This window comes from Bos grunniens, chromosome X (assembly GCF_055505025.1).
Source record: "Bos grunniens cultivar Pamir isolate PY7600 chromosome X, Bosgru_T2T1.0, whole genome shotgun sequence".
Classification (NCBI taxonomy): Eukaryota; Metazoa; Chordata; class Mammalia; order Artiodactyla; family Bovidae; genus Bos; species Bos grunniens.
This window is the reverse complement of record NC_141194.1, coordinates 23,473,778-23,497,703: the sequence shown is the minus strand read 5'-3', so window position 1 is coordinate 23,497,703 and position 23,926 is coordinate 23,473,778. Positions and strand designations below refer to the sequence as shown.

At 40.5% G+C, this 23,926-nt stretch overlaps 1 pseudogene; it reads right to left on the bottom strand.

Annotated features, from left to right (window-relative positions):
- Nucleotides 1-12,544: 12,544 nt before the first annotated feature.
- Nucleotides 12,545-13,798, bottom strand: LOC147339991 (melanoma-associated antigen B4-like; annotated as a pseudogene).
- Between the last annotated feature and the right edge of the window lie 10,128 nt (nt 13,799-23,926).

Below are 23,926 nucleotides of genomic sequence, written 5' to 3'. Positions count from 1 at the left end.
GGAAAGCCTCATGCCAGTAGTGCCTGCCTGGTGTCATGAATTAGTGAGCTTATGGCTGGAGTGCCCCACGTTTTGTGGGACACTACAGAGCTTGTTTTCACTACATCATTCATACCACCTGTAGCAACAAAACGCTTTTACTTTTTTGACTAACTCTGGAAATGAACTTTCTGGATCTTGTGAGTGGTAAATACTCTCTTGTATTATGTTTCTTGCATCTTTGGTTAAGCAATAAAAAAAAAAACAACAACACCTTACTGGTTTGAGTTGCTGTTTGAAATTAATATAAGAGCCTACTTGCCAATTGCCAGATGATGGATCCTTTAAATTGGCTGTATTTAAAAGGAAAACATTTTGTGGGAGCTGTCATCATAAACATCTGTCATATTGATACTTATGTGAGGATCAAATTGAAAGGAAAAAAAAATTATAATGACTGCCCTTAAGACATTCCTTATTATGATGAAAGGACTTAAACAAAAATCCAACAAAATTCTCCTTCTTAAAAATAACCCTGCTTCCTCAGTAAATTTTCAGGACCTCCTACACATAATCTCAGAACAAATCAGCTGGAGCCAAGGGCTAACAGAAACAACTGTCTTTGTCTTGTACATATAAAATCAGAAATACGATTCTAGAAGCAAGTCAAAACACACCTAACTTGACAAGTCCCAAGGCTTTGCCCATCCCTACTAAAATGCTTGTAGATATTATAAATAACCAGGGTATTAGAGTAAAATTTTCCTTTACTTAAGGAAAAAATTAATAACAATTACTCAAATACTTATGATAATAGACAAATATGCTCCAAAACTCCTAGGAGAAAACACATTTTCTGTCTCTGCCCCTTGAAGTTATAAATTCTATCATGTCTTTCAAGTGTTAACACAGGTCACAGCACCTGAGAATGAGTCTGAGTTAGCTCAGTCTGTAGAATTAAAAAAAAAAAAAAGGAACCTCTTTAAACACATACTGCTAAAACACCCCCTTGCCTAAACAGTCTCTTTAAAATTGCTTGTCAAAGGAAAATACTGATCTTAAAAGTCTTCTCCACAAACAAAGAAAAATACTTTAGCCATCTGAATGAGTATACTTAATTAATTCCAGTTGCTATTTATAAACTAGTGAGTTTTGTACTGTACCTGATTCATGACTAAAGTTCTACAATGAAAACTTTGAGCTAATTGTCTGTCTGTATGTCTGTATGTATACATTATAAATATGGTATCTTTCTAATTCCAGATTATGTTGCCAAAATCGTATTTGTAAAAGAGCTCTATTTAATTGGCTTAAAAATACTCATGCTTATATAAAAATTCTTAAAAGTTTAAGAAACACCAACCCAAATATTTTTCAAGTTCACATGAGCTAGAATAATCTTGAGTAAATAAAAGCTAAATTTAAGCTTACTGGTTTAATATGGGTATATCTTCAGAGTTAGCATAAAATAAAATATGGATAACCAACTTTTGTTCTATTGGGTTTACTAGTCAAATGAGCTAATGTCTCTGTTGCAACATTTGCTGGGAACAAACAAACAAAAAAGAGTCAAAAGGTCTTAAGATAATGACTAAATGCTTTAATGAGATTTTCATGAGGAATCTAAGTATGATTATTAAGAACAAAAAAATTAAATAGATATAAATGAGATAGGAGTTTTTAGGTGAACTTTTTAACAATAATCGTTTTGTGATATGTCTACTCAAATTGTTTCCTAAATCTCTTTGGTAATTTATACTCTTAGAGTTTGGCTAAGTTAAATTAAGTGATGAAAATTTGTTGACTGTCTAGTTATTTCCAAATAAGATAAAATACTAAAACATTAATTGTTGAACAAATCTAAGTTTGCATATATTTCACCTGTTACTACAAGAGACTAAGTATGTTTTGGTTTATTAATAAATGTACCTTATGTTTTATTGAAAGATTATTCTATATATTTCTGGAAATTATAACGTGTGTTTTTAAGTTTGCTGAGCCACAAAATATTAATACAATTAAGAAAGAAACGAATTACCAGTCCAGGTTCGATGCAGGATACAGGATGCTTGGGGCTGGTGCACTGGGATGACCCAGAGGGATGGTACGGGGAGGGAGGCAGGAGGGGGTTCAGGACGGGGAACACGTGTACACCCATGGCGGATTCATGTTGATGTATGGCAAAACCAATACAATATTGTAAAGTAATTAGCCTCCAATTAAAATAAATAAATTTAAATTTAAAAAAGGGAAAAAAAAAGATTTACTTCTTTATTTTCACTGAAAAAATTAAAATTAAAAGGATTAAGAAGTTTAATATGTGGTTAAAGCTACTGAGTATAATAACAGACATAGAATATGTTTGGTGGTAACAAAATTTATATGGTATGGAGATGTTTTTGTTAAGAAAAAAAAAGTAGTTTTTTGTAAGGCTGGTTATTCCCAAATGGGAAAGAAAACAAGGCACAAACTAAAATGGACATAGAAAATTGTAAGTTTTGTGAAAAAATAAATCTTTGGAAAGGAATTTTATGTGTGGTCAAGAATAAATAAAATTGGAATCAATTTAATTAAGTAAATGAGTTTAAGTATCAAAAGTAACTTGGTATAAAATTGGAATTTGGTTTTATCTTTGTTAAAAGGACAAATTGTCTTTTTTCTATGGGTTTGTTCTTGGTAAGAAGAAATTATGAAAGTTTTTCTTTACCTTGAAGGAATCTGCCAAATATATATATATATATATATATATATATATAGAGAGAGAGAGAGAGAGAGAGAGAGAGAGAGAATCTTTATCAGAATATAATTGTGTAAGTAAACCTAGTCCTCTGGATGTTAAAAAAGCTAAATTTTAATCAGAACAATATAACCTATATTTGCCTATGAACTCTTTGTTATTTTGGTTAAGTGGATAACTAAGCATTTTTTCCCAGTGATCTATGAGACTAAGTGTTTTAAAGCCTCTTTGATGTTTTTGAAAAGCTTCCTCCAAATCAAATTCTACGTGTCTTTTTGACTTAGAAGTAGCTTTGAGGTATACGTTATTTCAGAGGGCCCCTGAAATATCTCAAAGATTTATTCTCTCTCCTTATAAAAAGAGAGATATTAAACTAATTAAGAATATTGGTTATGTGAAATTACATGGGAAGCATTGCCAAATAAGAAATAATGTTAAGCCTTTTTTACATTGTGTCTGGCTTACCAGGTGGCTCAGACAGCAAGGAATCTGCCTGCAGTGCAGGAGATCTGACTTCGATCTCTGGGTCAGGAACATCCCCTGGAGAAGGGAATGGCTACCTACTCCAGTATTCTTACCTGGAGAATTCCATGGACAGAGAAGCCTGGTGGGCTACAGTGCAAGAGGTCGCAAAGAGTAAGACACAACTGAGCAACTCACACTTTCAAACTTGTATAGGTGTGTATTATAAGTGTTTCAGGAATTATTAGAAACTTTTGGAAGTCTTCTATGTCCTGTAGTAGAATGTTGTCTGTCATCAAAATTGAAGCTCACACTAAAAGGACTAAACCCAAGTATCAGAGAAACACTGAAGCTGACTTGTATGTACAGGCAGAACAACAAAAGAATCTGTGAACATTGTGGCACATGTAGATAAAGTCCATTTTGCTTCTGCCAAAAACATTGACCCTTCCTTGCCACACTTTTGCCATCCTGACGTCTATTTAATATGGCACCAGTCAGCTCCCACATTGGAGAAAGTAAGTGGGTAAACAATAGCTTTAAATGAAATAAAGAGTTGGGGCTTTGAGAAATTCAAGATGACCCCTTGGTTCCTCCCAGCTTTCTAGCAACTCTTTCCCTGACCATCATTTAAGATGACTCAACTTATAGACACTGGTAAGATTTTTATAAAATTGTGCAAACAGTCTACCAGCAATGTCTATCCTGCCAGGTCCATAATTCTGGAAAGGAAAGGAAAACAGATATTTGCCCCAGAGGCCTCAGAACCCCTTTCCCTAGACACTTTGAACACCTACAACAAAATTTCATTTATTTGCCACTTATTATGAGTCACAATTGCATTTCTTTCCCATGGGGATGGTCTTGATCCCTGTCTCCTGTACAATGTCATGAACCTCATTTCATAGTTCATCAGGCACTCTATCTATCAGATCTAGGCCCTTAAATCTATTTCTCACTTCCACTGTATAATCATAAGGGATTTGATTTAGGTCGTACCTGAATGGTCTAGTGGTTTTCCCTACTTTCGTCAATTTAAGTCTGAATTTGGAAATAAGGATTTCATGATCTGAGCCACAGTCAGCTCCTGGTCTTGTTTTTGTTGACTGTATAGAGCTTCTCCATCTTTGGCTGCAAAGAATATAATCAATCTGATTTTGGTGTTGACCATCTGGTGATGTTCACGTATAGAGGCTTCTCTTGTGTTGTTGGAAGAGGGTGTTTGTTATGACCAGTGCATTTTCTTGGCAAAACTCTATTAGTCTTTGCCCTGCTTCAGTCCGTATTCCAAGGCAAAATTTGCCTGTTACTCCAGGTGTTTCTTGACTTCCTACTTTTGCATTCCAGTCCCCTATATTGAAAAGGACATCTTTTTTGGGTGTTAGTTCTAAAAGGTCTTGTAGGTCTTCATAGAACCGTTCAACTTCAGCTTCTTCAGCGTTACTGGTTGGGGCATAGACTTGGATTACTGTGATATTGAATGGTTTGCCTTGGAAACGAACAGAGATCATTCTGTCATTTTTGAGATTGCATCCAAGTACTGCATTTCAGACTCTTTTGTTGACCATGATGGCCACTCCATTTCTTCTGAGGGATTCCTGCCCGCAGTAGGAAATATAATGGTCATCTGAGTTAAATTCACCCATTTCAGTTCGCTGATTCCTAGAATGTTGACATTCACTCTTGCCATCTCTGGTTTGACCACTTTCAATTTGCCTTGATTCATGGACCTGACATTCCAGGTTCCTATGCAATATTGCTCTTTACAGCATTGGACCTTGCTTCTATCACCAGTCACATCCACAGCTGGGTATTGTTTTTGCTTTGGCTCCATCCCTTCATTCTTTTTGGAGTTATTTCTCCATTGATCTCCAGTAGCATATTGGGTACCTACTGACCTGGGGAATTTCTCTTTCAGTATCCTATCATTTTGCCTGTTAATACTGTTCATGGGGTTCTCAAGGCAAGAATACTGAAATGGTTTGCCATTCCCTTCTCCAGTGGACCACATTCCATCAGATCTCTCCAACATGCCCCACCCATCTTCGGTTGCCCCACAGGCATGGCTTAGTTTCATTGAGTTAGACATGGCTGTGGTTCTAGTGTGATTAGATTGACTAGTTTTCTGTGAGTATGGTTTCAGTGTGTGTGCCCTCTTATGCCCTCTTGAAACACCTAGAAGTGAAAGCAAAGGAGAAAAGGAAAGATATAAACAACTGAATGCAGAGTTCCAAAGAATAGCAAGAAGAGATAAGAAAGCATTCTTCAGTGATCAATGGAAAGAAATAGAGGAAAACAACAGAATGGGAAAGACTAGAGATCTCTTCAAGAAAATCAGAGATACCAAAGGAACATTTCATGCAAAGATGGGCTCGATAAAGAACAGAAATGGGATGGACCTAACAGAAGCAGAAGATATTAAGAAGAGATGGCAAGAATACACAGAAGAACTGTACAAAAAAGATCTTCATGACCTAGATAATCATGATGGTGTGATCACTGACCTAGAGACAGACATCCTGGAATGTGAAGTCAAGTGGGCCTTAGAAAGCATCACTACGAACAAAGCTAGTGGAGGTGATGGAATTCCAGTTGAGCTATTCCAAATCCTGAAAGATGATGCTGTGAAAGTGCAGCACTCAGTATGCCAGTAAATTTGGAAAACTCAGCAGTGGCCACAGGATAGGAAAATGTCAGTTTTCATTCCAATCTCAAACAAAGGCAATGCCAAGGAATGCTCAAACTACTGCACAATTGCACTCATCTCACACGCTAGTAAAGTAATGCTCAAAATTCTCCAAGTCAGGCTTCAGCAATATGTGAACCGTGAACTTCCTGATGTTCAAGCTGGTTTTAGAAAAGCCAGAGGAACCAGAGATCAAATTGCCAACATCCGCTGGATCATGGAAAAAGCAAGAGAGTTCCAGAAAAACATCTATTTCTGCTTTATTGACTATGCCAAAGCCTTTGACTGTGTGGATCACAATCAACTGTGGAAAATTCTGAAAGAGATGGGAATACCAGACCTGCCTCTTGAGAAATTTATATGTAGGTCAGGAAGCAACAGTTATAACTGGACATGGAACAACAGACTGGTTCCAAATAGGAAAAAGAGGACGTCAAGGCTGTATATTGTCACCCTGTTTATTTAACTTATATGCGGAGTACATCATGAGAAACGCTGGACTGGAAGAAACACAAGCTGGAATCAAGATTGACGGGAGAAATATCAATAACCTCAGATATTCAGATGACACCACCCTTCTGGCAGAAAGGGAAGAGGAACTAAAAAGCCTCTTGATGAAAGTGAAAGTGGAGAGTGAAAAAGTTGGCTTAAAGCTCAACACTCAGAAAACGAAGATCATGGCATCCGGTCCCATTACTTCCTGGCAAATAGTTGGGGAAACAGTGGAAACAGTGTCAGACTTTATTTTTCTGGGCTCCAAAACCACTGCAGATGGTGACTGCGGCCATGAAATTAAAAGACACTTACTCCTTGGAAGGAAAGTTATGACCAACCTAGATAGCATATTCAAAAGCAGAGACATTACTTTGCCAACAAAGCTTCATCTAGTCAAGGCTATGGTTTTTCCTGTGGTCATGTATGGATGTGAGAGTTGGACTGTGAAGAAGGCTGAGCACCCAAGAATTGATGCTTTTGAGCTGTGGTGTTGGAGAAGACTCTTGAGAGTGCCTTGGACTGCAAGTAGATCCAACCAGTCCATTCTGAAGGAGATCAGCCCTGGGATTTCTTTGGAAGGAATGATACTAAAGCTGAAACTCCAGTACTTTGGCCACCTCATGCGAAGAGCTGACTCATTGGAAAAGACTCTGATGCTGGGAGGGATTGGGGGCAGGAGGAGAAGGGGATGACAGAGGATGAGATGGCTGGATGGCATCACTGACTCGATGGACGTGAGTCTCAGTGAACTCTGGGAGTTGGTGATGGACAGGGAGGCCTGGCATGCTACAATTCATGGGGTCACAAAGAGTCAGACAGGACTGAGCGACTGATCTGATCTGATCTGATCTGATGAGTCACAAATATTTGCCACTTAGTTTGAGTCACTCAGTATTGCCACAGCCAGTCCCTCCCATCAGGAAGCTTCTACAAGCCTCTTAACCTTATCCATCAAAAGGCAGACAGAATGAAAACCACAATCAGAAAACTAACCAAGCTGATCACATGGATCACAGCCTTGTCTAACTCTATGAAGCCGTGTAGGGGCATCCAAGACAGACAGGTCATGGTGGAGAGTTCTGACAAAACATGGTCTACTGGAGAAGGGAAAAGCCAAGCACTTCAGTATTCTTGCCTTGAGAATCCCATGAACAGTATGAAAAGACAAAAAGATATGACACTGAAAGAGGAACACCCCAGGTCAGTAGGTGCCCAATATGCTACTGGAGAAGAGTGGAGAAATAATTCCAGAAACAATGAAGAGACAGAGCCAAAGTGAAAGCAACACCCAGTGGTGGATGTGACTGGTGATGAAAGTAAACTCTGATGCTGTAAAGAACAGTATTGCATAGGAACCTGGAATGTTAGGTCCATGAATCAAAGTAAGTTGGAAGTGGTCAAACAGGAGATGGCAAGAGTGAACATGAACATTTTAGTAATCAGTGAACTAAAATGGATGGGAATGAGCAAATTTCATTCACATGACCATTATATTTACTATTGTGAGAAAGAATCTTAAAAAAGAAATGGAATAGCCTCATAGTCAACAAAAGAGTCCGAAATGCATTACTTGGGTGCAATCTCAAAAAGGACAATATGATCTCTGTTTATTTCCAAGGCAAACCATTCAATACAACAGTAATCCAAGTCTATGCACCAACCATTAATGCCAAAGAAACTGAAGTTGAACAGTTCTATGATGACCTACGAGACCATCTAGAACTAAAACCAAGAAAATATGTCCTTTTCATCAGAGGCTTGGAATGCGAAAGTAGGAAGTCAAGTGATACCTGGAGTAAGAGCAAGTTTGTCCTTGAACTCCAAATTGAAGCAGGGCAAAGGCTAACAGTTTTGCTGAGAGAACGCACTGGTCATAGCCAACACCCTTTTCCAACAACACAAGAGAAGACTCTACACATGGACATCACCAGATGGTCAATAACAAAATCAGATTGGTTATATTCTTTGCAGTCAAAGGTGAAAAATCTCTACTTCATAAGCAAAAACAAGACCAGGAGCTGACTGTGGCTCAGGTGATGGACTCCTTTTTGTAAAATTCAGGCTCAATTTGAAGAAAGTAGGGAAAAGCAGAAGGCCATTCAGGTATGACCTAAATGAAATCCCATATGATTATACAGTGGAGGTGACAAATAGATTCAAGCGATTAGATCTGGAAGACAGAGTGACTGAAGAACTATGGACGGAGGTTTGTAGCATTGTACAGGAGGCGGTGATCAAAACCATCCCCATGAAAAAGAAATTCAGAAAGGCAAAATGATTGTCTGAGGATTCCTTACAAATAGCTGAGAAAAGGAGAGAAGCAAAGGCAAAGGAGCAAAGGAAAGATATATCCATCTGAATGCAGAGTTTCAAAGAATAGCAAGGAGAGATAAGAAAGCCTTCCTAAGTGATCAGTGCAAAGAAACAGGGGAAATCAATAGAATGGGAAAGACTAGATTCTCTTCAAGAAAATTAGAGATACCAAGGGAACATTTCATGCAACAATGGGCACAAGAAGGACAGAAATGGTGAGGACCTAACAGAAGCAGAAGCTCTGTAGAAGAGGTGGCATGAATACACAAAAGAACTATACTAAAAAGATCATAATGATCCAATAACCATGACGGAGTGATCATTCACCTAGAGACAGACATCCTGAAATGCGAAGTCAAGTGGGCCTTAGAAAGCATCACTACAAACAAAGCTACTAGAGGTGATGGAATTCCAGGTGACCTTTTGCAAATCTTGAAAGATGATGCTTTAAAGTGCTACACTTAATACGCCAGTAAATTTGGAAAAATCAGCAGTGGCCATAGAACTGGAAAAGGTCAGCTGTCATTCCAATCCCACAGAAAGGCAATGCCAAAGAATGTTCAAACTACTGCACAATTGCACTCATCTCACATGCTAGCAAAGTACTGCTCAAAATTCTCCATGCTAGGCTTCAATAGTACATGAATCAAGAACTTCCAGATGTCCAAGCTGGATTTAGAAAAGGCAAAGGAAACAGAGATCAAATTGCCAACATCTATTGGATCATAGAAAAAGCAAGAGAATTCCAGAAAAGCATCTACTTCTGCTTTATTGACTACCCTAAGGCCTTTGACTGTGTGGATCACAATAGAATGTGGAAAATTGTTAAGAGATGGGAATACCAGACCACCTAACCTGCCTCCTGAGAAATCTGCATACAGGTCAGGAAGCAACAGTTAGAACTGGATAGAACAATGGACTGATGACAAATTGGGAAAGGAGTACATCAGACTGTGTATTGTCACCCTGCTTATTTAACTTGTATGCAGTGTACATTATGTGAAATGCCAGACTGAATGAAGCACAAGTTAGATTCAAGATTGCTGGGAGAGATATCAATAACCTCAGATATGTAGATGGAATTACCCTTATGCCAGAAATAGAAAAGAAACTAAAAAGCCTCTTGATGAAAGTGAATAAAGAGAGTGAAAACCTGTCTCAAATCTCTGTCTAGAAAAGAAATTCTGTCTAGAAACTCAACATTCAAGAAACTAAGTTGCCTAACTTACCACATCTACCTGTGGTCTCTCAGGCCAGAAAGCTGTGACTGGAAATTGAGGCCTTCTAATGGCTGGCTGCACCTGTCCACAATCAGGCTCCTAGGAAGACCTGTATTTCCTCCCTCTCTTCACTATTACTGTCCTCTCTCCAGGTCTTCACACTGACTTCCCATCTCCTAACGAGACCTGTCCTCTCATGTGACAGCCTTAAATTCCCTGAGACGACCTCAGAGGATGTGACAGCTCCCAACCTGTGGTCACACATGGCTGACCCTAGGGGAGGGATGCTATAAAGGTGGTATAGTGTGAGTGATTCCTTTAGTCCTCATGATCCTCTACTTGACTCTTGGCATGACCTGGAATTCCTCCTGAGGTTGACCTCTGAGCCCCAGCGCCTCACCTCCTGAGATGCTCTGAAAGGAAATGTGGGGGATGCATCATGCCTGTGTTCACAAATTTACCAGTGCGAGATGTAGAGGGGCAGGGCTGTGTTCTAGGTGCAGTCCCTTTATCCTCATTTGGGGTCACTAGTTTTCCACTCTGTACTGAAGTGAGGCTTCTCCCAGTAGACCAAGGCTCTCACCTCCCTGAGACCCCTCCAGCAGAAAGAGAAGCACTTCGGCCAGAAAGCTTTCTCCTGGGTCTCATAGGGCTGACATCAGGGGTGGGCCTCTACAGTCTCCCCTGTTCTGGGCTGAGTGGTCCTCTTGGTCCTCGTTCAGGGACCTCATCCTCACTCCTGACCAGACCCAGACTGCAGCCTCCACTCACCTGAGGCTGTGATCCTCAGAACAAAGCCATTACTTTCTTGGAAGTTCCGGATTGGAAGACAGGATGAGCCAGATGTGTGCAAAGCTACTGGGGCCTTCTGAGGAGGAGAACATTCTAGGGCTCCACTCTCTTCTGGAGTCAGTGGTCCCCCAGTCTTAGATCAGGTTTCTTACCTTGACTTCCAGTAGCATATGGGAATCCACCCTCTCTACTGGCTGAATCAGCAGGCCTGTGGCCAAGGCTTTCGCCTTCTTGAGACAACAGAAGGGGTGAGAGAGCTACTCCCTAGCTACCCTTGGCTGTTCCTCTGTGCCCTCCCCCTTGCTATGGGGGGGGTCCATTCATCAGCCCCCAGTGTCCTCACTGTAAATCCTAAGAAGGCCTCTTAGGATCTCCTACTTGGGCAGAATTGGAGCTGCTGCCACAAGTCCAAGGTGCTCAACTCCCTGAGAACCCCTCCACCCTTGCCCTGCAGGAAAGGAAGGCGCACCTCAGACAGACTGCTCTCCCCATGGCCACACAAGGCAAGAAGCAGGATATAGTTTGTGGGACCCCTAGTGTTCTAAAACTTTCCCCTTGATAACTATCAGAGGCTGGGACTCTTCCATCCATTGACCTGAGGTCACAGCGCTTAAGCTAAGGCTTTATGTCCCTGAGAATCAGGAAGGATAAATGAGGGCATAGTGATCTTTTCAGGGTATCTGACATTGCATGTGTTCATGACCACATTGTCCCTGAGTAGTTTTGTCTTCTTTCATACCATTCATTAACAGCATTTTTTTAAATTTATTTGAAAACAGTTCTTTGGGACAGGGCCCCATGTATCCAATGAGACACATTTTTTGGAGTGTTTAGAGGAATAATGAATGAAAAAACATGATGTCTGGCTTAGGCTGGGAGAAGTGGCACATTGTGGGCTCTGCACAAATCCAGATTGGGGGACTAGTCCTAGGAAGGTCACTTCCTCAGTTTGTGAACTTGAGAAATTTGCAAGTAATCCATCCATGAATGGAGTCTGCTAAATCTGATCTTGCATGAATGCTGGAATGCATGTACTACATATAAAGCAGTGGCATACTGATTAAGAAGTATTGGTTTATAATAAGTGGAAGTTATGATTACTACGAAGCCTTCAAATACCACCTTCCCAATTGAGTTTATTTTTAATCCAGGAGACAGCAGAGAATATGCAGTGAATCAGGACAAAAGAAACAAATATTCTTAAATGAGCTAAATAAGTCAAAGTATTTTTTATTTTTACTAAAAGAAAGTTTCAAGAAATAAGGTAAACCACAACTTAAAGACTTTTTAACTCTATTCTTTTCTCCATTTTCTTTTTGTTTCTCAATAGTTTCTGTGGTCTTCTTTCACATTAGCATGATATCACTCTTGCAGTGCTATGTTACCTACTTTCAGATCATAAAGACAATATAGATGGCTCCTGAATTTCTTTTATATCTATCAAAACTGTACCTTTAAAACTTTTAAAACAGCAATGAACCTAACAGCAGTATCATTACCAAATTAATACTCTGAGGAAAAACAACCTCTTACAAGTAAAAATATTTGGAAAAAAATGATATGTAGAAGTTACTCGTGTGAAACAGTAAGAGAAATGTGATCGAAATAAATGTGATCTAACCCCCACTACCATGCACTCTTTAGAAGCTTGACTACTCTTCAAGAAAAATTCTCCTCTAATGTCATGTTATCTTCTTTGCATTGTGAACAATATATTCAGTACTTTCAGTGCGTTTTACAAATACCCAAACTTTTAAAACATTAAAACAGCTGGAAAATACGATTTATATGATTCATACATTTGAATTCTGAAGCACAATAAACCTTATCAAATGTAAGAATATTTGAAAGTACTAAACATCTCCTTCACCTCTTTACCTTTCTAATTTAAATCATCGTTCATTAGGTATTTCTCATATGGATACAAGAAAACACATATATATTTTGTTAAAACAGACTAGACCTAAACTGGCTTACCATTTAAAACTGTAAGAAGATATGGGTTTTGTTCACTCCACCCCAGTACTCTGCACTATTTAGGAGCTTGATTGCTCTCTTCCAACACAAAGGGAACAAAGTGCCCTGCCCCCCTCACTAGATGTGGGAGGAGCTGCAGGACTTGGCCCTGGAAGGGGCACTGGCCTCAGCCATGGCCACAACTCTCCGCCCTGCTCTCTCCACCTGATCTCTCAGAGCCTCATCATAGAGGTCTGGGAAGGAACTAGGGACCCTACCGTGGAACTTGGCTAGAACCTCCAGTACCTTCATCTTAACTGGTCTCAGCACAAGCTCTCGGGCCCCACAGGAACTCGTAGCACGGAGGATCACTATTGGGTACCTTTGCGGTAGTTCAGGTACTCCTTCTGCACCAGATTTTTGGTGATGAGCCTTCTAGGCTCCCCAAAGATCCAGTGCCTCCTCCCAGCATAGATCCCCAACATACTGAGGAATTCCCAGATCTCATTCTCTGTGGCACGGTTACCATTCATGAAGATGACCCCCAGGAGCACCATGATGAGACCAGACTTGGAGGCCACCCCCCAATCACTTGGACAATCGTTTCCCCCGAGGTTGACCTTGCTGATAAGGGTGTAGATGTTCCCTCTACGGTCGACTTCCTTCATCTCCAGGCCAAAGACCAGCTCCATGTGCTCACGGGCTGTACTGTGGATCTCAGAGAAGTGCTGCCTGTACTTCCTGCTGACGATTTTCATCAGGGCATTCTGCGTGATGGGCTCCTTCTTGGTGTACTTCTCCAGCAGGAACTCCACCAGTATCCTGGCCTTCCTGGCCAGAGGATCTTTGTGAGTGCTCTGAGTGGCAGGGTCTTCCTGGGAGGCACCTGCACTTTCTTCCTCGGGGCCTTGGACACCTTCATCAGATGCTGCACATGAAGGCTGTGCATCAGGAGAGCTAGGGGCCATGGCTCCCTGAAGCTCCTGGTGATCGCCAGCAGGGGAGCTCGGGGGAGAACCCTGAGGGGCAGAAGAGGGGGAGGAGGGGCGCTCCTCCTTTGGGGCTGCAGCAGCACTGGCCTGGGCCTCCTGAGTGTCCCTCCTGGACCTGGTGGCATTTCCCAGGGGCACGTGACTTGTTCTTGTGCCTCCGAGGCATGGTGACAGCAGGTCAGCGACCGCAAGTGGGAGTGCGGGCAGGAAAGCAGGCAAGGAGGGCACCTGGAGGACAGACAAGGACATGATGTGAGAACCTTCAGCGAGGAGAGTCCTGCCTGGGCGTTAGAAGTGGGGGGCAGCAGTGAGGGCTCGCAGGGAAGGCAGGTCCTCTCAGCTGACATTCTGAGTCAGGATGAAAATTGGTGCGAGACACCCCCATATCCAACGCCCCCTCTCCCGCACCAAGTCTGTTCCCTCTCCTGTCTGAAATTGATGCTGCCACCTTCCCTGTCACCCCAGACGAGGAGAGGAGGGCGTATTCAGCCCCCCACTGAAGGGTCCCAGGACCTTCCCTTCTGCTGTCTCGTGGCTGCCCTTCATAACCAGGCTCCAAGCTCCCCTCTCAGACCGCCGCCCCCCTTCCCAATGCTTGGCTCAGAGGAAGCGCTGACCACAGGGGAGGGTCCTGAGTCGCCCATTTGTCAGGGAGCATGGTCCTCATCCTGACTCTTCCCGAACCCTGACATCCTCACTCTACTGACCAGCTGCAAGCCCCTCAAACCAAACTCCCCTCTTCTCCGAGTGTCCTGTGTCCCAGGTCGCAGTGAGAGAGCCCCTCAGCCTTTAGAGCTGCCCGGCGGCTGATCCGCAGCCAAATCGCAGTGAGTGAGGGTTACACATGGCTGCCATTCTGCTGTATCGAGACCTTCAGTCTTCCCAAAGGTCCCCCCTTCACTCCACAGTGTTCGTGGCTCTTCCTCTACTGAGCGGACCTGGGGTCCAGCAGAGCCTGACCGAGGCATTCTTTCCCGAGACCCCCTAGGGGTTAGTGAATGGTCTTGGGGCCTAAGAGCTAGGCTGGATTCTCTGGTCTGAGTGCAGGGGTAGGGTGGCCAGACGCTGTGCGGCCCTCTCTTTTCAGAGGGAAAAGGGAATCGGGGTACAGAGACGTGTCCCTGTACTCGTAACTCACATCACCGCCAATCTTGACACCCGATGACACTTGGGTCTGCTCCCTCTGGCCACAGTCAATGGCAGCTCTCAGAGATAGCGGCACTGTCAAGGATGGCGTCACTCCCCCAGCATGCTTAGGAGGACGTCACTTCCTGTCATGCGCATCTGGGCTCCAGGAGGACAGCAGGGGCGGGACCTGGACAGGCGGGTTTCCAGGGGAGCTTCTCACAGGATTGGTACGTGGACTTTCCCTTGACTATTAAGGGGTCCTGGGACGTCCCTGTCCTGAACTGTCAGCTGGCTCACTCCATGCCTCTCACTTGTGTCAGCACTCCCAACAGGAAGAATTGGGGAGCCCAAGCCTAATAGCCTTCCTGGAGCCCATGAGACTAACACCGAAGGCTCTCTTGGGCTCTCTCTTCTATAGTAAGCAATGCTGTGTCGATCTCCATGCCTTGCCTTAACCCCTGTAGATGCTGGGCTACGTCCCATCTGCTGACCTGAGGCCAAGGCCTCATATCGAAGATGTGAACCCCCGAGTCTCCTGGTATGAAGTGCACATACGTCTCATCTCGCCGTTTCTACCCGAAGCTTCCTGGAAATGGCTGCTACAGGTAAGATGAGCTGAGAGGGAAGGATGGAGACTGTTTTCTGTGGTGCGGAACCCCTCACATCTCACTCAGAAACTTTATTCATATTGACTGCTGACAGGGCCTGGAAATCCTTCCCTTTCTGGTATAAGTCCACCCCTGTCCCCAACCATGCTCATACAATTCCAGAAGAGTAAGTGAAGGTCCTCCTTAGCCTGACAGTTCTCACTGTGGGTTCTCAGTCGACTGCAGGGTCATTGCTCAAAAGTTCTGAGATGGTGTTCTGTCATTTTGTACAATTACTGTGATACTAACTTTTCTCTTTTAGTCCCTGGGTGATAGTCTATTAAGGTGATCATTTAAAGGGCCAGTTCTCATCCACTAGCATTCCCTGGTGGCTCAGACAGTGAAGAATCCACCTGTGGTGCGGGAGACCTGGGTTCAATCTGTGGGTTTGGAAGACCCCCTGGAGGAGGGCATGGCAACCCACTCTGGTAGTCTTGCCTGGAGTTTCCCCTTGGACAGAGGAGCCTGGTGGGCTACAGTCCATGGGGTTGCAAAGAGTCAGACACAACTGAGTGACTAAGCACACACACAACAAACTTTGTGCTGCTTATTTCATGATCTGGGCCATACTGCCACATCCAAGCCAAACTTTGGTGCCCCTTGGTCCTGGCATGGGGCCTCGGAGATGCTGCCTCAGATTCCTTCAGTGAAGCAGTGGAGATTCCTGATCCCAGGGCAGAGTGGAAGAATCCAGGGCTCAAGTTTAAAGCCTTTTGCAGCTGATCCTGTTGTCTGCTTCCCTTGCAGGCTGCACATCTATGCCAGTCTCTTAAGTATTCCCCCACCTAGGCACACGTAGGGTCAAGTTCAGTGGAGACTTACTGTCCATCAGGGATTATTTAATTTCATGTTTTCACTTTTGTTAATAGTTTTCTTCATTCCTTCAATAAGATTTCCATGTTTACCTCTGCGTACAAAAACAGCAGACCGTGTTTCATTGTGGTTTCAGCTACTCTGAATGTGGTACAAAATCTGTAAAGGAGTTACAGAAAATAGACAGTCTTACAATATCTGTTCTTCATGAATATACATAATATACTATTCTGTTCGAGCCTTCTTTTTCCTAAGACTCTCAGGAAATTCTTCTCGTTGCCTCCATGAAGACTGTATACATTTTTCTAAAGTTTCTTTGTAAGTAAATTTTTTCTATGGTTGCTTTTGTTTATGGTATGTTTTCTGTTACTTGGTGTAAGTAACTGTTGATTCTTCCAGACCAACTGGATGATTTTGCTGCCGTGATCTTTTTTTTATTCCAGATTTTTGAAGTCTCTTACATGTTTGAATATTTCCTTTCCTGTTTTCTAAGATTTTTAATTCAAGAATCAAATTGTTATTGTGATCTTTTGCTTTTCATTACTTCTGACTTTTATTCATTTGGCATTGTTGTATATAACTCTAGTGGCTATATGTACTTTCCAGATTTTTTTTCTAGTTTTTAAATTCATAGATTTTTTAACAATTATTTTTAATTAGAAGATAATGAAATGGTGTGTCAGGTTTCTTGTATGAAGCAGCTATAAGTATACATATATCTCCTCCCTCATGAACCTTCCTCCCACCTCCGACCTCACCCCTCTAGGTCGTCACAGAGCTGATTCTTTGTGTCACCCAGCAACTTCCCCCACATGCCTGTTGTCCACATGGTAGTGCATATTTGTCCACATGGTAGTGCATATTTGTCCACATGATAGTGCATATTAGTCCACGCCACTCTCTCAATTCGTCTCACTGTCTGCTTCCCCCGATGTGTCCACATGCCCGTTCTCTACGTCTGTGTCTCCATTCTTTCCCTGCAAATAGATTTATAACTACCCTTTTGTGGCCTTTCTTTCTCATTCTCTTTTTAGTATATTTTGCAGATAGAAGTTTTTAATATTAACAAAGTTCAGCTTATTATTTTCTTTCATGGACTGTGCTTTTGGTTTTGTGCCTAAAATCTCATTACCAAACTCAAGTATTGGCCCCGTGTTATCTTCTAGATTTTCTTGCCTATTCCATATGGCACGTGGAATCCTAGTCCCTGACCAGTGATCAAACCTCTTCCCCCAGCAGTGCAAGTGTTGATTCTTAAACACTGGACTGCCAGGGATGTCCCTGCAATTTTGTTTTAAATTGTGAGTTTTTCATTTAGGTCTGTGATTCCCTTTGAGTTAATTATTTTGAAAGGTTTAGAGTTTGTATGTCAATTCATTTTTCTTAGATATGGATGTCTAGTTATCCCAGGACTGTAAGTTTAAAGGACTGTCCTTTTCCATTGAATTGCCTTTGGGCCTTTGTTAAAGGTCGGTTGAGTGTTTGGGGTGTCTGTTTCTAGATTTTATGTTCTGTGGCATTGATCTGTCTATTATTCTGTTAATAGCATACAGTCTTGAGTATTGTAGCTTTAAAGTAAGTTTTGAAATCCAGTAATATCAGTTCTCTGACTTTGATCTTTAATATTGACTTCAGTGGGTATTATGGATCATTTCATTGTTGACATAAAATTTAAATTGTTGGCTGCTATCCAGAAGCTAACTTGCTGGAATTTTGAACAGAATTGCATTAAGTGCCTAGGTTAAGTTGGCAATAAGTGACATCTCAACAATATAGCATCTCCCTATCTATGAACATGGCATGTCTATTTATCTTTAATTTTTTTCAGTGCAGTTTATGAGTTTTTCTCATGTAAATCTTATACATATTTTTTGAAGAATTATTTCTAATATATTTTGGTGCTAATGTAAATGGAGTTAAGTTTTTAATTGCAAGTTCCATCTTTTTATTGGAAAAGAATTGACTATTATGTATTAACCTTATTAATATATTAATTATATAGTAGTTATATATTGATAATGTATTAACCTTATTAACATATACTCCTGGCTTATTAATGCCAAGAGTTTTCTTGTTATTGATGCTTATAATTCCATTTTTCCCTTCCAAATATCTGTATCTTTTGCTTCCTTCTCTTATCTCTTTGCATTGGCTAGGACTTTCAGTACAGTGTTGATAGGCATGGTGAGAAGGGATAACCTCACCTTGTTCCTCACCTTAATGTGACAGCATCTGTCTTCTCACTATGAAGTATGATGTTTTACCTGTATTTCTTTTTAGATGTTTTATATGAAGCTGAGGAAATGCCTGTCTGTATCTAGTTTACTGAGAATTTTTATGATGAATGGGTGTTGAATTTTATCAGATGATTTTTTCCTTTCATCTGTTGATCTCATCTTGTGATTATCTTCCTTAGACTATTGTTATTAGGATTTATGATTACTGATTTTCAAATGTTGCACATCTGAAATGCATCCTACTTAGATATAGTATGTAATTCCTTCTATGGATTGTTAGGTTTCTTTTCTTATATTTTGTTGGGGATTTTGCTTCTGTGTTCATGAGAGGTATTTGTGTTCAATTTTTTTCTCTTAATTTCTTCATCTGATTTTGATATTTGAGTGTAATACTCATCTCACAGAAAAGGAATTAGGAGGTGTTCCTTTTGCTTCTATTTTCTGGGAGAGATTGTAGAGAATTGTTATCATTTCTTCCTTAAATTTTTGTTAGAATTCATCAGTGGAAACATCTGGGTCTGTTACTGTCTTTATTGAAAGCTTATTACTTATGGATTAAATTTCTTTAATAGATACAGACCTATTCAGAGTATCTATTTTTCTTTGTGAAAGTGGGGCTAAGTTATACTTTCAAGAAGTTTCTCAATGGAACCTTTCCTTTTTGTAGGCACAGAGTTGTTTATAATATTCACTCATTATCCTTTTAATGTCCATGGAATCAGTAGTAATGGCCCCTCCTTCATTTCTACTATTAGTAATTTAATTTGTGTTTTCTCTCTTTGTTCTTCTTTAGCCTGGGGAGAATTGTATCTTCTTTTTATTTTGTATCTTGAAGGAAACTTCTTTGGGTTTTGTTCTTTTTCTGCATTACCTTCCTTTTTTCAGTGTCATTGGTTTCTGCTTTGATTTATTCTTCCTCTGCTTTTTCTTTTCTTTCACAAGTTTACTAATATAGAAGCTTAAGTTATTAATTGTAGGTTTTTTTTTGTTATAGGCACTCAATGCTGTGTATACCTCTTTACTGATTTTGCTGCATCACACAACTTCTGATAAGTTGTAATTTTGTTTTTATTTTGTAAAAATATTTTAAAATTTCTCATTAGAATTTCTCTTTGGCCCATGTGTTATTCAGATGTTTATTGTTTAGTCTGCAAATAATCTTTAGTTTTCCTGCTGTCTTTTGTTATCAATTTCTAGTTTATTTCCATCACACTGAGAGAATTCTCTGTATTATTTGTATGTTTTAAATTTGATGATGTACATTTTATGGCTTAGACTGTGATCTGTCTTGATATATGTTTCATGTGAACTTGAAAATAATGTGTTTCCTGCTGTCATTCAATATTCTATAAATGTCATTTAGATCTCATTAATGCTTGTTACTTTTCAGTTCAACTGGACCTTACTGATTTTCTGCCCACTGAATCTGTCAATTAGTAAAAGACATGTGTTGATATCTCCTTTGAGATTATATTTGCCACATCAATGTTTGCTCTGGGTATTTTATTTTAACAAAGCTTCTTTAGGTCCATACACCTTAAAGTTTGCTATGATTTCTTTGAGTGTTGACCACTTAATCTTTAAGTAATGCCCATTTTTATTCCTGATTTTCTTGTTTGAATACTGCTTTACCAGAAATAGATTCAGTGAGTACAGATTTTTTTTTTTACCACTCATATTAGCATTGCATAGTTTTCTCTATCCCTTTATTTTAATCTATTCATGTCTTTGAATTTAGAGTGGGTTTCTTATAGATCCCATGTGGTTAGTCACTCAGTCATGTCCGACTCTTTGGAGCCCATGGACCATAGCCTGCCAGACTCCCCAGTCCATGGGGATTCTACAGGCAAGAGTACTGGAGTGGGCTGCCATGCCCTACTCCAGGGAATCTTCCCAACCCAGGTATCGAACCTTGGTGTCCTGCAAGGCATGTGGATTCTGTACCATCTGAGCCTCCAGGGAAGCCCAAAATAAAGATGGACAGCATAGGGGTAGGTATATTTTTGTTGTTTCAATTTCTTTTCATCTACCTTTCTTTTCTCTACCTTTTAAATACCATTCACATTAAAAGTGATTATGCAGAGTTTGTTTAACATTGACCATATTCGTATCTGTTTTCTGTTCATTGAATTTATTCTTTGTTGTTGTTTTAATATTCTGCTGTTTTTCTGCCTTGTCTACTTTTGAATGAAGATTTAACATTATTTCATTGTCTGTCCTCTTGGGAAATCAGTTATATGTTTAAAAATTTTTTTACTGTTTTTTGTAGAGTTTGCATGATACATTTGCAACTCATTCAAATCCTCTTTTAAATAACACCATCCAGCTTCATGGTTGGTACAAGTATCTTGTTTCCCAGTTCCTCCTCTCCTGGCCTTTCTACCATTTCTGCCATTTTTTTTATCCATAAGGTATAATCACTAGATGCATTGTTTGTTTATTATTATTTTCAATAAATAGTTATCTTTTTGATTAATTGGAGGTAATACAAAGGTTTATTTTAACTTCATTTATTCTTTCTCTAACTCTGTACCGTTCTTTACATAGGCCAGATTTCCTGACCTACATCATTTTCCTTTGCCCAGAAGAATTTCTTTTAGCATTTCTCGCAGAGTAGTTCTGCTAGTTACAAATTTCCATCAGTTTTTGTTTGTTATATAAAGTCTTTGTTTTTCATTATTGTTAAAGGATTTTTCCCCCTTGCTACTAAATTCTGGGTTGGTAGTAGTGTTTTTTTTTTTTTTTTCTTTCAGTGAATTGAAACTTTAATTCTAGTCTTTTCTTGATAGCATGGTTCACGAAGAGAAATCTTAGGTAATTGTTACTCTTGTTCTTCTATAGCAAGTTCTTTTTTTTTTTTTTTTCCCTCTAGTGTTCCTCAAGAATTATGTTTTCTTTTGGTTTTCTGAAGTTTGAGTGTGATATGACAAAGTTTAGATTTTTATTTTCTGTTTATCCTGCTTTGTATTCTGTGAGCTTCCTAGATGTCATCCAACCATTTCATCCTCTGTTCTCCCCTTCTCCTCATGCCCTCAATATTTGCCAGCCTCAGGGTCTTTTCAACAGAGTCAACTCTTCACATCAGGTAGCTAAAGTATTGGAGTTTCAGCTTCAACATAAGTCCTTCCAATGAATATTAAGGACTGATTTCCTTTAGGATGGACTGGTTGGACCTCCTTGCAGTCCAAGGGACTCTCAAGAGTCTTCTCCAACACCACAGTTCAAAAGCATCAATTCTTTGGTGCTCAGCTTTCTTTATAGTCCAACTCTCACATCCACACATGACTAGTGGAAAAAGCATAGCCTTGATTAGATGGACCTTTGTTGGCACAGTAACGTCTCTGCTTTTTAATATGCTGTCTAGGTTGATCATACCTTTTCTTCCAAGGAGTAAGCTTCTTTTAATTTCATGGCTGCAGTCACCATCTGCAGTGATTTTGGAGCCCAAAAAAATAAAGTCCATCACTGTTTCCGCTGTTTCCCCATCTATTTGCCGAAGTGATGGACAGGATGCCATGATCTTAGTTTTCTGAATGTTGAGTTTTAAGCCAACTTATTCAGTCTTCTCTTTCACTTTCATCAAGAGGCTCTTTAGTTCTTCTTCACTTTCTGCCATAAGGGTGGTGTCATCTGCATATCTGAGGTTACTGTTATTTCTCCCGGCAATCTTGATTCCAGCTTGTGCTTCCTCCAGCCCAGCATTCCTCATGATGTACTTTGCATAGAAGTTAAATAAGCAGGGTGACAATATAGGGCCTTGATTTTCTCCTTTTCCTATTTGGAGTCAGTCTGTTGTTCCATGTCCGGTTCTAACTGCTGCTTTCTGACCTGCTTACAGATTTCTCAAGAGGCAGGTCAGGTGGTCTGATATTCCCATCTCTTTCAGAATTTTCCACAGTTTATTGTGATCCACACAGTCAAAGGCTTTGGCATAGTCAAAAAAATGGAAATAGATGTTTTTCTGGAACTCTCTTGCTTTTTTGATGATCCAGCAGATGTTGGCAATTTGATCACTGGTTCCTCTGCCTTTTCTAAAACCAGCTTGAACATCTGGAAATTCATGTATTGTTGAAGCCTGGCTTGGAATTTTCTCCTCACTCCTAGATCTAGGACATTCTGCTGCTGATGAGCTGTGATTCCCTTTATTTGCCTAGATCTTCAGTTTGGGGTGGCTGTGGTTTTCCCTGTAACTTCAGTTTTCTGATGGATCCTAGAAAGAGTTTTTGATTTTCTGTTTGTTCAGGTTTTTTCTCATTGTGAGGATGGGAGTGATGGTTTCTGAGATATTCACATGGGAAAGCAGGAAAATTTTTGTCGAATAGCAGAGATGGTACCACGTATCCATGTGTTGTTTCTTCCTTTATTGGGAATTCTTCCTACATTCCATGGGGGCTTCCCCAGTGGCTCAACCATAAAGAACCCACATGCCAAGGCAGGAGATGCAGGTTTGATCTCTGGGTCGGAAAGTTCCTCTGGAAGAGGAAATGGCAACCTAACTCAGTATTCTTGCCTGAGAAGTCCCATGGACAGAGGAGCCTAGTGGATGACAGTCCATGTGTTCACAAAAGAGTCAGACACGAGTTAGCAAGTAAACAGCAACAACAAATGACTTAATTAATTATGGCTACGGAAGGAAACCTCCAAATGAATCCTAATAAGACAGTTTGGAGAGCTTCCAGTTTGCTGAACACATGTAGGAGATGTGAGGGTGGTGGAGGTGGACAGGGTCTGAGAGCTTTGTACCCCTTTCCCACACCTCACTCCAAGCATCTTGTCCATTTGGCTGTTGGGGAGTCAGATGTTTTATGATAAACCAATCATCTAATAAGTCAGCTGTTTTCTTGAGTACTTTGAGCTGATTCAGAAATTATTCAACCCTGGGAAGGGTTTGTGGTAACCCCGATTTAAAGCTAGTCAGTCAGAATTACAAGAGACCTGGATTTGACTAAGTGTAAGGCACTCTTGTGGGAATGAGCCCTTAACTTGTGAGATGTGATGCTAACTCCAGGTAGATACCATCAGAAACAAATTGAATCATGGTAGATACTCAGCTGGTGTTAGAGAATTGGTTTGTGTGTGAAAAACAAAGAAAAACTCGTACATTTGATGTCAACAGTATTGAAAATACAAGTGCAAAAAAACTGTTCTTTCCCTTTACAAATGCCTTTTCTCCTTTTTCTGTAAATGCAGTAGTTTCCAGTTGTCAGTTTTTTCCTAATATGATACCTGTGTGTTCCTTGTTGCAGTTTCTGCTCTTTAGGTGCTAGTCGTGTTCCTTAGACACAGCCTATTTCTTCATTTAATCACATGGCTGTGTGAGAGTGATCTTTGCTCAAGTATTCCTTTATTGGGACATTCTTACCTAGACTTTGTGTCAAGGAGGGTGTCCCTGTTAAAATGGTTGATCCAGTTTCTGTCTTTTTGTATGATTTAGAAGAATTCAAGGAAGCTGGTGATTAGTTTCTCCCT